General features: G+C 42.2%; 1 pseudogene across 1 annotated transcript; it reads right to left on the bottom strand.

Annotated features, from left to right (window-relative positions):
- Positions 1 to 11,617: 11,617 nt before the first annotated feature.
- LOC138834583 (WD repeat domain phosphoinositide-interacting protein 4 pseudogene) lies at positions 11,618 to 13,298 on the bottom strand (annotated as a pseudogene). The gene has a single exon (XR_011374209.1). The product of XR_011374209.1 is annotated as a WD repeat domain phosphoinositide-interacting protein 4 pseudogene (transcript).
- Positions 13,299 to 13,314: the final 16 nt, after the last annotated feature.

Here is a 13,314-nt window from a genome sequence, read left to right as displayed (position 1 = left end):
TCTCCTCTGGGATCAAAGAAGGAAGAGCCATTCTGAAGCTTCTAAGGGTAGATCACGAGGAGTTTGCAGCATTAACCTGGGTTTCTTAATATTTTCCCGGGGGAGATTTTGCTGTGGAAAAATTATGAACATGCTGAAATGCCTGTGGCTAGAGGGATGACCACGAAACCTGTCTTCCCTGAGTGAAAAGCCATTTGTATGTTGAGCCCCTGAGCATTCCAGTGACTCAGCCTTACTCATATCTGACTGTAATGGCAGGAAGGGTCCTCCAGGGGGCACTGCTGAGTTACATCAAATCACGGGACCTGCAGAGAGAAATTTCCATTTCAATTTTTTGAAATCATTTTATTAGCATATATTAGTTATGCAAGGAGCTTTCATTGTGATATTTCCACACATGCATACAATATCTCTTGATTAAATTCACTTCCTCTGTCATTCTCCTTCATCCCTTTTCCTCTTCTTAAAACAATTTCAACAGATTTCATTTTTTGAAATTTCACGTATGAATGTAAAGTACTTTGACCATCATCACCCTCTTTCACCAGATCAACTCACTCTCTCTCCTTGCTTCTTCCCCTGGTAGCCAGCTCCCAGGAGGACTTGTAGTGTTGGTGCTTAATATACAGTGATGGGTAAAGGAAGCACCTAACAAGTCTGCCTTACCTAAACCCTCTGATCAAACTGTAGAAACGGAGTCAAGAACATTGAGTAATTGTTTTTCCTATTTTCTTTTCCTCTTTCTAACCTAACAAGTCTGCCTTACCTAAACCCTCTGATCAAACTGTAGAAACAGAGTTAAGAACACTGAGTAATTGTTTTTCCTATTTTCTTTTCCTCTTTCTTTTCTTTTTCTTTTCTAAAAGACAGTCCTTTTACAACTCCAGTTTCTTTCTCTGAAGTTTGCTGGCTCCTCTCTGAACCATATACAAAGATAGAATCCTTAACATCAACTCAATTGCATGCTGGGATTCCCTTTTTTCTTGGCTCCCATGTTTATTACCGCATCCATATATTACTTCATATGCATATATGTATGTATAAGTGTGCATATGTATGTAGATGATTATTTTGCCATTGTCAGGAATACAGATGATAGCTAATTAGAAGTTTTCTTTGGACCACTATATGATCTCTCTTCTTTTGTATCCACATTTTTGTAGAAGTTTTGTTCACGCGTATGTCTTCAAGAGGGTGAAGGGAGGGCACAGAACTTGAGAGCAAAAAAGTGTAGCAGTGGAGCACACTGGACACTGATGAAAGTGAACTCTACAACTTGTGGGTAGAGATGGCAGGGAGGGACTGGGACAGAGTGAAGGAACAGAAGATATTGTATGAAAGGAAATGTACTCATCCCCTGGCTCTGTAATTGTAATCTCTCTGTACACCACCTCTATAATAAGAATAATAAAGTCAATTAATTTAAAAAGAAAACAAGTTTTGTTCATGGTATCCTGAAGCTCTGGAGATTCTCTTTTATTTAAATGTTTTTTATTGTGGAAATACTGTACAGTGGGGTTACAGTTACATGAGCAAGGTAATGAGTCCATTTCTTATCAAACATGGTTGCTTCCTCCTTTGTTTTTCCCTTACCATTCCTTCCCTCTCACTTCCACGACTATACTCCCCCCCCCACCTCCCGTGCCCCTCTCCCTGCCCTGCTCCCCGCCTAAATTGTAAAGTTCTTTCAACATAGTGTCTTCTACATTTCATTGTTGAAATGGGTCAACCTGTATCCCTATTTAAACATTTTGTTTTTTCCCTTCCCCTCCCCAAATTATACCAACACCAAATACAGTGAAAACTATTGATTTAAGAGTAAAACACTAGACTGTCTGTTCTGCACTCTGTGAGTAAAGGTAAGAGTCTTGCTTTGGTGCAGTAGAAAAGTTGAAGATCAAAGTCAAATGTTCACAATGACATTAACAACAGCAGTCAATTCTTAAATAAAAATCAGAGAATGTTGTAAACACTTGGAAAATTAGGTACTTCAATGAATCAGGAACATGCTGTCATGCACCCATTAAGTCAATAACAATTCTGCGGATTCAAAGAAGGGAAGTGCAGTTGGGCCCTGGCAAGTTTCCACTTACTGGGCTAAGCTAAACGGGGCTGTTAGCTTAACCCCCCTGGAAAAGTAAAGCAGGATTCCAGCTCTAGTCTTCTCTCTCCAGTTACTTGACCATGAGCTCCCACGTGGGCATGGATGCTGTCTTACTTCACATTATTAACCCATGAGCAGCTACTTATTAATTCTCCTTTGCATACTTTTTGGGATTAGACCCCAGATGGAAGTGGGGATTTCAACATAGGCAATGCAGTACAGTACAGACTTTCGCCTACTCCTGGGGTTTCAGAAATAATAACAACATGATAACAAATCTAGTTTAATGACCTAAACATGTTATTCTTGTCAACTGCTCTTCCCACCCCCTGCCTTCCCCTCAAAAGGATTAGTCATTACATTTTTTTTCTCTTGGGGTTGAAGTTTTTTAGCTCAGTGGTAGCATGTACGTTGGAGACTCTGGGTTCCACTTCTAGGGACCCTACAATAAAGAATTTGGTCATTGAATGAAAAAGATGCCTATCAACTATTAAGATATATGAAGAAATAGATCCTTCCCAACCTTATGTTCCACATATTGGATTAGATTTTTTTCTTTTTACTTTCTTTTTTTCCTGGGAGCAGCAGTACTAGAGCTTGTATTCAGGGTTTTGCCCTCTTACTTATCTTTTTACTTTAAGGCTGATGCTTTGTCATTTGAACCATGGTTCCACCTTTAGCTTTTTCCTGGCTCATTAGACATAAGATTCTCATGATTTTGTCCCCAGGCAGGCTTCAAACCACATTTGTCCAATTTCAGCCTCCTGAGTGTCAGTCAGGATTATAAACAGTGGCCACCAGCATCAATGTACATTTTATAAGAGTCATCCTAACTTCCAGAGAACACATACCTGCCTCAGACAGTTATTAGCAAAACAAAGGCCTCAAAATTTGACATTTCTCTTAAAAGGTGTCCTAATCCTTCTACGTAGCTGAGAAATTATTTAACTGGAGAGGTTCAATCTCTACCAATTTCTTGCAAGACTTTTAAAGAATAAGACTTTTAAAAGAAGGGAAACACTTGGGCTGGGAAGGTGGCTCAGTGGTAAAGCGCTTGCCTTGCATGAATGAGGCCCTGGGTTCAATTCCTCAGCACCACATAAGCAAAAAAGAAAAAAGCCAGAAGTGGCATGTGGCTCAAGTGATAGAATGCTAGCCTTGAGCTGAAGAGCTGAGGGACAGTGCCCAGGCCCAGAGTTCAGGCCCCATGACCGGACCACACCCCACCCCCCCCCCAAAAAAAGAAGGGAAACACTTGAATCAAGATTAACAAGACAAATATCAACACAAAGAGATATAGTATATGCTAGTTCCATAGAAGTGCATGTACTGATTGCAAGACAATAAATGGATTACTTGTAGGAAAGTAATAGTTTTGGGGTGTTTCACCACTTTACTTTTGGCTCATTCATGGCTACTGAAATTCCTCTAGCTTGAATATAGTTATAATATTCAATGATTACATGTGAAAATGGAACCATGTATCTTGAGGAGATGGGTGGGGTTGGCAGAGATGAAGGGGAATGACACCGACCAAGATGCATTGTACTCATAAACTGACATGTCGAATTGAAACCCCTCCATACAATGACCTAAAGATAATAAAAATAAATTAATAAATGTTTTAAAAATTCCTCTAGAAATCTATCCTCAGGATACTTTTAGAAGGTAATATTTAGGGATATAAAATAGAGAATTAAGATAATAAGCCAGTGTGTTATTATTTCAGGAAGATACAACACAGTCCTGAGGATGGCCTCAGAACTCTGCAGAGTTTATTCATTGTCCATTGTATATGGACAGCTTAATAGGACACACTTTCATATGAAGCAGCCATATCATCATGCTAGGTTTATAGTCCTACATCTAAAGAGTCATGCACATCATCAACATTAACCACTAGTGTAGAACCTTTGAATGTGCTTAAAGCAAGCTGATATCTTTTCTCTGCAACATTTAGGCATGCATATTTTTTTGTTATTTTTGTGCCAGTACTGGAGCTTGAACTCAAGGCCTCCTGTTTTCATGTGGCTTTCTCCCTCAAGGCTGATACTGTACCACTTGAGCCACACTCCACTTCTGGATTTTTTGGTGGTTAACTGGAGATAAGAATCTCATGGGACAGTGATCCTCAAATCTCAGCCTCCTGGGTAGCGAGGATTACAGGTATGAGTCAACTGCGCTAGGCAGGCATACACTTTTAAGTGATATTGGTTAACTTGTAATTCAATTCCTGGAGGAAGCGAAATAGTATTTATGCATATTATTTTCATTTTTTCACAGGAAAAGCATTTGTCAGGAGGCATGTATGGAAACTGACCTCAGTGCAGGATTAATTCTCTCATCACTGTCAGGATGCTGGTGCTTCCACAAAGTGGACAACACCACTTCCCTTTTCTTTCTGAGGACAAGGAATGTATTCACCTGGCTGTGAAAGGACCTATTACAGACCATCTGCAACTCTAGCTTTCCAGGAATAAAAAAATCTACAGGGGGCAGGTGCCTCAGGGTTGTGTGGATGGATAATGTGTTGGGGACAGAAAAGTCCCCATGAGACTTTTTAATCTCCAGATGAATGAAGAAAGGGTGAGCAAATACACCCATAAATAGATGATTTATATGAAAATGCATATTCAATAGATGAGAAAATGGAACCAGGTAACTTGAGCAGATGGGTGGGTTGGGTTGGGAGAGATGGGGGAGAATGATGGGAGAGGTAATATTGATCAAGATGCCTTGTTCTTATGAACTGATACGATAGGTTCGAACCCCTTTGGACAACTACTTATAGGTAATAAAAAATAAAGATTAAAAAACCCTAAAAGATGCTAGTAGAAAACCACTCCCTCCAGTATATCATTTCCTTCTGATACATTTCCTTTTCTTTTCTTTCTAGTACACAAGCTTGAATTCAGGGCCTCAAACTCTCACTCAGCTGGTGCTCTCCCACTTGAGCCATGCCTCCAGCATAGTATTTGCTGGTTATTTGGAATTGGAGTCTCATAGACTTTTCTGTTCAGGCTGGCCTTGAACTTTGATCCTCTAGGTGTCAGCCTCCTGAGTACCTACGATTACAGGTGTGAGCCCCTGTGCTCGACTCTTCTGATTTGTTTTTCTATCATGTACCCTTTCTGGCAGGGAGCTAAAGAAAATGCTACTTTCTTCAGCTAAGCTTTTATTAGAATTGACAACCTTCTTAGGTTGTCAATTGCTTTTGCACTTGAAACATATTCATCTTCCTCAGGGAGCCTTGGAATGGCTGCCCCTATATTTGCATATGTTAATTTCCCCAAACCCTTCCTGGTTGAATGCTGCAGTCCACATCTGTCCAGAGAACATCTTACCCAGATGGCCTCCCAGACCTCCCCAGTGCCTGACTGCACTCTACCAACTATCTCAGAGACAAGAATGCATTCTCAGAGAGCTGTTATAGTAAGTCTTGCAGCTTTTGCCATGGAATGCCAGCCTTCAGTACATCAACTCACTGTATAAGAGTATCAGTGCCTTTAGTACATCAACTCTGATGTACTGGCAATATGTTCAGCTAGAGGACATAAAAACTCATCATAGTCCAATGGAAATGAACAACAATCTTTCAAGTTTAGGAAGAAATTCCCCTTTATTTTAACCAATAGCCAGAATATAAATTATCCTACTAATTATATTTTCTGATTGGACAAGGCACTAAGTCACATAGTGAATTAAGGATAAAGCTAAAGGCAGGGCCTATATGTAGTTCATTGGACTCCAAACTGAAATGTAATGGACAGTCTACCAGCCATGGAGAATCTGACGCTGTAAAGAACAAGACTGGAATCCTATGAAGCTGCATCTGTAATGAGTTTCTCCTTTGACTGTGATACTGATTAAAACCACATTTGGGTATGGCACCAGTGGCTCACACCTGTAATACTAGCTACTCAGGAGACTGAGATCTGAGGTTTGTGGTTCTAAGCCAGCCCAGGTAGGAAAGTCTGTGAAACTTATCTCCAATTAATTACCAAAAAGCCAGAAGTAGTAGACTACCCACCTTGAGTGAAAAAGCTAAAGGACAGTGCCTAGGTCCTGAGTTTAAGCTCAGTGTTCTCACATATACATACATGCACGTGCACATGCACACACACACAGATACTGTGCAAGGGGTTGTTTTCTCATTTAAGATCACTTGGAAATGTTGCTGTGCTGTGAGAGGCCTCTGGCCAGGACAATATTAATTATCAATGGTGAACCATGATCAAAAGCAAAAGCATCCTTTGTCCTTCCCCTAGAAGTACCCAGATTCCCCTAGACAAAAGGATACGGATTAGCCATGGGTCTGCGTGGGTCATCCAGGAGAGAAAAGGCAAAGGCACTGCTCTGCAGGTTTGGAAGTTGCCTTTAGGGTTTCCTTGCATGTGCCTTTTCCTCATGTCCTCTAAACTATACCCCTGGGTCTGTAGGTCTTCAGTCGTTCTTGGAAGCTCCTTGGCTCCTAATTTAGGTTATTCCTAAATTAAAAATAGTACTAAGTTAATCTAGTTATTTCTAAATGAAATCTATTTCAGATGACTTCTGGCCCTCTTATCTATCCAGACCTGTGCTATCTGACAGCACTCAAGCGCTCCAGACACCCAGGATAAAGGTTTGTAGACATTCTCTCACTCTCACACAGCCCTGGCCATCTGAACTGATCACTTCCTATTCCTAACACATACAGATCTCCAATAATACAAACCTCCCACAGGTCTTGGCTCCCTTGGTTTCCCTCTAAACCCATCACTACAAACTGAGAAGTTGGACTGTCTCACTGGGATTTTATTTTTGTGTGTTTGCTAATACTGAGGCTTAAACTCAGGGTCTGGGTGTTTTCCCTTAGCTTTTTCTTTCAAGGCTAGTGCCCTTATAACTTGAACCATACCTTTATTTCTGGCCTTTTGCTGGTTAATTGGAGATAAGAGTCTCATGGACTATTGAACTCAGGCTAGCTTTAAATTGTGATCTTCAGATCTTAACCTCCAGAGTAGCTAGGATTATCCATGTGAGCCTCTGATGCCTAGTCTCTCTATGATTTATGAAAATAAAAAATATACAAATGAATGTATACAAAATATACAAATATACAAATGAATATACAAAATAGCATAGGATGAATCTCTGAGAACCTATCAGTACACAATAATCAAGGTGTTGACACAGAAAGAGTTGATGCTGGCCACTGGTTGTATTCTCTTAGAATTCTCCTTGGTGGAACTCAAGATGCAGCAGGCATGTTTGCTTACTCTTAGGCTGATTTTATCTAATAATGTAGACTTAGGGAAGAAGCAAGGAGGCTGGTATTGTTGTTGGTGTTTCTGTTTGCTTCTGTCCCCAAAGAATCTGATACATCTTTCTTTCTTTTTTGATACACTTTTGTTCCTCAAAGCTGCAAATGATGCAGCTGCATGGCCAGAAAAACTATGGGTATTCCTATTGACATTATTGGCGGGATGGATAGTACGTCAACCACTGGCCAGCCTCAAAGGGCAAGCTAGAGTCAACAATGTAGCCACTGGGGTGGTAGAAGCTCAGTACACCTGCAGTCATTCCAGGAAGCTCCTTAGTACTGAGCTCTCTGGGAAAGTAAATCTTTGTCTTTCATCTCCCTTTAAATCAAGGAAGGAAGGAGAGAATCACAGTGGACTAATTGAGATTCTCATGAAACACAAATGATATTACAGTGAAGCTGTAATACCAGACCATGGCAATTTGTGGTAGACAAAACAAATCCACCTTTGTCTGTCAGTTTTCTAGAACTGTGACAAATTACCTGAGACACTCAACTTCTAAAAACAAAATGCTGATTTTGGGCTTATGCTTCCTTTCCACTTGCATTAATTATGCAGTGTCTCACTATTTATCAAATGGTTCAATATAGAAAATCATATGCTAATGTGCTATGAAACTCAGTTCATTGCCAAATACTTCCTCTTCATTTTCTAAGCAAGTCTAGCAGAAATCGAGTGGTTAAGCCATTGGTGAATAAAATGAAATGAGAGTGGGTAGAAAACCATCCATACTACTTGTAAACTTTCTAACTAGGAAATATGTATGCTCCTAAGAAGCAGGAGATAATCACAAAATTATTCACTTACATGTGCAATCCCTTCACTACTTTTGTTTAAATGCTCCTCTACCAAGGAGTAGACATTGTTCCTAAATTTTAGTTGTCTCAACTGAGTCTAGTAAAAATATGAACACTAGTCAAGACCTGTAATCCTGGCTACTCAGGAGCTGAGATCTAAGGATGGTAGTTCAAAGTCAGCTCTGGTAGGGAACCATTAGACTCTTATTTCTAATTAACCAGCCAAACAAGCTGGATGTGCAGTTGTGGGTCAAGGTGTACAGCAACAGCCTTGAGAAAAAACAAATCCAAGGGAGAGCATGAAATCCTCAATCCAAGACTCAGTACTGCCATACAACACACACATACACACCCCCTACACAAATATGATCTCTGTAACTCTTTAGTTAAAACAAATCTCTTGCTTGGGTGTAAGTCAAGACTTAAATCAATTTGAAAGTCACAGCGGCTGCCTGTGGAGCAAGGGAGAGCTTCCTACAGTGTGCTAGCTGGCAGGTACCCCTACTAAGAAAAGAGTACTGTGTCCAGACCCTCACTCGCCAAGAGAGAAAAGTAGAGAAGTGATGAAAGGTTTCCAGGTAGGGTAGGAGAGAAGGTGAGAGGGAGGCTAAAAAAAACCTTTGCCTCATTGATGCTGGAAAGCCTCATTTTGTGTGTGTGTGTGTGTGTGTGTGTGTGTGTGTGTGTGTGTGTGTGTGTGTGCGTGTGCATGCTTGTGTGCATGCTGGTATTAGAGTTCAAACTGGGTGTTGTCCATTAGCTTTTTCATCCAAGACTAGCACTCTACCACTTGATCCACACTTCTACATCCAGCTTTTTGCTAGTTAACTTTAGATATGAGTTTCATGAGACTGTTGTTGAACCACGATCCTCATATCTCAGCCTCCTGAGTAGCTATGATTATCAGATTGAGCTACTATTGCCAGTGAGAACTTCATGTTTGTAAGGACAGATAAAGCAGATTTTTTTAAAAAAAGGCTAAATACATGTTTGTAAATTACGCATATTGTCAGAAAAAAAGGCAAATATCCCAATATAAGAGCCCTATCCTTGAGCAGAAAAATCTAAGGCACAGTGCTCAGGCCCTGAGTTCAATCCCCAGTACTGGTGTGCGCGCACGCACACACACACACACACACACACACACACACACACACACACACACACACACACACACACACACAGAGCAAATTGGTTAACACACAGAATTCAAAGTTCATATCTCAGATCAGCGTGCTTTTGGCAAAGGGAGAAAGGTATTAGAGGGAACTGACATCAGGGCCAGGAGAAAGTTTGTTCTGCCTTTGACTACTCCATCTCTACTTGCTGTCAGAGTAAGACAGATGTCAGTGGTGACATTAATTTTCTTTTAAGGGGAGTGATTGTTATCATTTGAAGTACTAGGGGTACTTCAATAGAAATTTAGCTTTAAAAAACATCACTTTTTACTTCTATAGTAATGTATCTCAGTGGTTGCATCCATGAGGCCCTGAGTTTGATCACCAGTGCCAGAAATAAAGGAGCAGGAGATAGGAAGTGAGGGGGGAAAATACAGGATTTATAAATTAAAGAGGTACTAGAAGAGAGCAAGGGAAGGGGTGACATTGTCCAAAAAGAAATGTACTCTTTACCTGACTTATGTAAGTGTAACTCCTATATCCATTACTTGTATAATAACAATAAAAATTAATTTAAAATACCACTTTTTCTGCAACAGTTGGTGGCACCCTTTCAGTGTCATATAGATAGAATTTCGTGGACAGAATATTTTACACACTATGGCAATTTGTGAGTAGTGATCTGATAACTAGCTCAGTCAGTCCTGCTGTCTCCAGAGCCCGTTCCTGGACCCAGTACACATACTAAGGGCACCAAAAGGTCCTCACCAGTTTTGGTGAAGAGCAAGCCTGGGAAGCTCAGCACAGAGGACAACATGGGAAGAACTCAAATGTTCTACAGACTACATGTCTCCATGTTGAATGGGTTCAGACTTAAATCACTGTAACAGAAATATCACTTTTGTAGGAGCTGCTACTTTGTAATGTCATGGAAATCTCGAAGTAGACAGACTTTGATTGGACTTATAGGATAGACTCTGCCATCATCCTTTCCTGGCACATAATACTAACCCATCTCTTCACTTCCTAACAAGGTTTATTTGGTGCTGGTACTGGTGCTTGAACTCAGGGCCTAGACTCAATGTCTTAGCTTTTTTCACTCAAGGCTTGAGACAAACTTCCACTTCCAGCTTTTTAGTTGTTAATTTGAGATAAGTCTTACAAATATTTCTGTCCTGGCTGGCTTTAACATGTACTCCTCAGATTTCAGCCTCCGGAGCAGCTAGGATCACAGGTATGAGCCACTTGCACCCGGCTTCCTAATCAGGACTTGAATTGTGTTATATTTTTTTCCCACCTAAAATTATTCTCTGACCCTTCCCCTCCCTCCTCAATGGATGCTAGAGTTGGGGTAGGGTAGTATAAAACTCATCTCTTTCTTTTCAATGACCAGAGTCAATGGAATGTTTTTATTTTTTATTTTTTTAGCAGGTGGGGAAATCAGAAAGACACTCAGGCCACCTTGGAGCAAATACCCACTGATCACCGGACTCTCTCTCTCTTTCAACTGTGCCCTTGCTCTGGTATGGAATCTTCAGAGGGCTCCAGAGCAAGCTCATTTCTTCCACTCTCTTACTTGCTACTATACTCCAATCTCTTACCTGCTACTGCACTTAACCCTGGAAATTGCATCCTGGTCCACGTGCTATCCAAGTTAAATGCCCTGGCACTCAATCCACAGGTCCTCCACCCCTATATTTAATAAGATATGAGACCTCATTAGCAGATTCCTTCATGAAGGATCGCTTTGTAATTTCCCTAGGCCTCTGGCCCTGTTGGTTTCATGAGCTCTTTTCTTCATGGGAAAAATAATTAAACATTGAACTATGCTAATGTAAAGGCAAATTATTTTAGGATAAATTCAATGTTATGTATTAATTTCTCTTCTTATTTTCAGAAAAAAATAAAATTTAAATGTAATCATGAGCCTCTGAAATTATTGTGGGCCCTAGGCTCTGTGACTATTAGGTCTAATGAATAAATTAGTTGCTGCCTGTATCCTTCCTCTGGTATTTTTCTTCTCATTGCCTTACTTCTTGGTAATAATCTCTGTGGACTAGTTAGAATGTCACTCGTGACTATAAGCAAGAATTAATACGTGCACATGTGTGCACACACACACCTACATGAGCATGTTATGTGCACTCACACTGTGTAAAATGAAATTACTAATCCAGCAACATAGCACCAGGTACCAAAGGCAATGTTCTTTCCTTCCTTCCTTCCTTCCTTCCTCCCTCCCTCCCTCCCTTCCTTCCTCCTCCTCCCACCTCCTCCTCTTCTTCTTTTCTTTTTCTTTGTTTCTTTTCCTTCTTAGTTTATTTGTTTTTCTTTCTCTCTTCCTTGCCTCCTTCTTTCCTTCCTTGCTTCCTTCCTTTTCTCTTCCTTTTTCTGTCTTCCTTCCTTTTGTCTTTTTGTCTTTCTTGGAGGTGTAGAGTTTGAACTCAAAACCTGGTGCTCTTGTTTGGTTTGCTTGCTCAACTGGCATTCTACCACTTGAACCATGGCTCCAGACCAGCTTTTTGCCCTTAAGGGCCTTTTACTCATTTCACCACACCTGGTAAACTTTAAAATTCCCAGGTTGGATGACGGACATTTTCTTTGAGCCCTTGGCAGTCTTCTCCAGGCTTGGCAGCTCCAGGGAATCAGCTGTCTCCCGTTTTCCTCGTCTGGTCCTTCGGGCACACAGTGCTAAAAATGTGCTCCAGGGCAGTGAGCTATTAATTTAGACATAGCTCAGCTTGAGTGGAGAGTGGGTCCAGGCCTTATTAATGCTTACTGGCTGGTAGCTCCCACAGGACTTCCCTGCCCGTGAGCTCAGGCTCTGAAAGTGTGCTACTATAGGCTCTTCGCACAGCTCCTGGGGTCCTTAAAAGTCATCATCACAGGCGTCAAGGTACACGTCAAAAGCCTCTCTGTTGCACTTCCCGTCAGGAGTGAAGACATACTTGTGGAAGGTCCCATCTACGCAGATGGCAATTACAGAGTTGACATTCTGGGACGTACTGCGACCAAAGGCGCAGATGCAAGCCGACTCAGCAGACACAGTAAAGCTGGCCAGACTCCACTGGGAGTCCACGTACTGCCCGATCATAGGGCCGACGTACTGCCCAATCATAGGGCCGACCCTGCCCACACGAGCCAGCGCAGAGCGGCGGTTGAGGCGGGTATCCTTGAGAGCAAAGATATGGACAGTGCCCTTATCACTGGAAGCGCAGAGGAAGGAGGAGTCGTGGCTGAAGTTAATGCAGTAGAGGGTGGCAGGGTCAATGCCTCGGCGCAGCTCCACCAGTTTCTCCTTGGACTGGGTGTCAAAAAGACGGATAAGAGTACCTTTCTGAGAGGCCGAGGCCACCACCGTGCCCGGCGGATTCAGAGACACACAGGCCACATCACTCTGATGGGCATTGATGGTAAATGGGGCGGATGAAGTGCCAGGCTTGGGGCTTGCCAGCTCCACAAGTTGTAGACTTCCACACTTGTGTCCCGGGAACACGAGCAATTGCTTCTCCAGGCTGGGGCAGAGTTCACAAAGTCCTCTGGGATTGTCTCGGGTGTCAAACTCAAACAGCTTCCGAGGACTGTCTGGAAAGGAGTACACATAGATGCGGTTTCTCAGCACCATCACGATCTTGTCGTGGCGCATGCGTACGGTCAGCACTGGCTGGGGGAAGGTGAACTCCAGCACCAGTTTGTCCTTGGAGTCTCTGCCCTCCTGGGCATCGTCCCAGATCAGCACGGAGATGGCTGAGAACTTGGGGCTACGACCACCGCCCACCAGGGCCAACAGGTTGGAGCAGTGCAGCATCTCTACCAGGCCAATGCTGCCCACCTGTTGGTGGTCCAGGCGCCTCCTGGCCTTCAGTGGCTCCACGCTGTAGACCAGCACACCTGTCTCCATGGCGCAGCAAAAGCAGCTCTGGTCTTGGTTGAAACGCAGGCCCGTCACCCCTCGAAGCGGCTGCTGAGACATGATCCAGGATTGCTGCGCC

Source organism: Dipodomys merriami, unplaced genomic scaffold, assembly GCF_024711535.1.
Source record: "Dipodomys merriami isolate MVZ:Mamm:240054 unplaced genomic scaffold, mDipMer1.0.p SCAF_22, whole genome shotgun sequence".
In the NCBI taxonomy this organism is placed as follows: Eukaryota; Metazoa; Chordata; class Mammalia; order Rodentia; family Heteromyidae; genus Dipodomys; species Dipodomys merriami.
The sequence above is the reverse complement of the archived record's forward strand: the minus strand, read 5'-3'. Positions and strand labels throughout refer to the sequence as shown.